The following is a 1,401-nucleotide window of genomic DNA, read 5'->3' as shown; positions in this document are numbered from 1 at the left end:
ATCTATGTTGATTAATAAATTGCGAGATCCTGTTAATCATGTTATTTATGCAATGTCAATGATTGATTATTATGTTTTACCCTGGAGTATTATTTATTGGTGAACCTATGCCCTAGATCCTTTTATATATTGTTTTCTCTCTATTCTCAATCTGCGTAGTTTAGTTTATTATTCAATCATAAATATTGGTTACTTCATAATCTAGATTATATTAGTTAATTAGGAATAGAAAAATCCGTTTCTCTGTGGATTCGACCCTACTTCCCTATCTACCTTAGTAAGAGGACTTAGGAATTATTTTTTATTAAGGGATACGACTTTACCTTGTCAAAGTTTGGCGTCGTTGCCGGGGAAACGGTTTTATTTTTATTTCTGATTGTTTTTGTAGTCTAGATTATTTTCCTTTTTGTCTCAGAGAGCGTTAGTTCTCTGAGGCAAATATCACATTTGCTTCTAGTTTTTGTTTATTCCTAGGTGTTCCAGATCAGGGTACATCCCATTTGATCCTGAGATCGAACGTTCCTTCCATAGACAGAAAAATTTCTACAAGCAAATTCTGGCGGATTCCGGTGATAATAACAATAATCACCGCGATCCTCCAACTGGTTCTAGCGATTCAGAGGTATCATCAGACACAGAATCAGAGATGGCGGTTCCAAAGAAGCTTAGTTATTACTCACAACCAAAGCTTACAGATTTTCCACATCTCACCCCTACTCCGGCTCTTGATGGGGTTCAATTCGAAATTAAACCTCAATTTATAACGATGATAGAGAGGAAGCAATTTAGTGGAGCCAAGGGTGAAGACCTAAATCTTCACATTGCCGACTATTGTCAATATTGTAATACCATCAGGCAAGCCGGGGTCACTCAAGACCAAATCAGGGAGGTTCTCTTTCCCTTCTCTTTAACTGGAAAAGCTAAATTGTGGTTTAATGGCTTAAATAGAACTGCACTTGGTATAACTGACTGGGAAACTCTTGTTTTGAATTTCTATAACAAGTATTATCCTGCAGAGAGAACAGCCGTACTACGGAGTGTGGTTCAGAACTTTGCCCAAGAAGCCGATGAATCTTTATATGAGGCTTGGGAGAGGTTCAAGGACCTACAAAGAGACTGCCCCCACCATAATTTAGCACAATGGAAGTTATTCAAAGCCTTTTATAATGGCCTTGGAAATTCTTCTCGAATAATTTTAGATTCTGCAGCTAATGGGAGATTTATGAATCTTGATGTTGAAGATGCAGGTCAGGTTATTGAAGACATGGCGCTACACAATTCCCAATATGGGAATCCTAGAGGATTTGCTAACAAGGGGAAGCATAGTGTTGACTCTGTATCCTTTTGCAAGCTCAACTGACCTCTATTTGCCAAAAATTAGATAATCTGAGCACTGCTAAT

At 37.8% G+C, this 1,401-nt stretch overlaps 1 non-coding gene across 1 annotated transcript; it reads right to left on the bottom strand.

The window, feature by feature from the left end:
* Positions 1-1,027: 1,027 nt before the first annotated feature.
* On the bottom strand, positions 1,028-1,134 carry LOC145557110 (small nucleolar RNA R71). Its single transcript, XR_014092183.1, has one exon. It is a non-coding gene; the product is annotated as a small nucleolar RNA R71 (small nucleolar RNA).
* Positions 1,135-1,401: the final 267 nt, after the last annotated feature.

Source organism: Chenopodium album, chromosome 8, assembly GCF_948465745.1.
Source record: "Chenopodium album chromosome 8, dcCheAlbu1.1, whole genome shotgun sequence".
In the NCBI taxonomy this organism is placed as follows: Eukaryota; Viridiplantae; Streptophyta; class Magnoliopsida; order Caryophyllales; family Amaranthaceae; genus Chenopodium; species Chenopodium album.
Note: the sequence above shows the minus strand (reverse complement) of the source record. Positions and strands in the feature narration are given on the sequence as shown.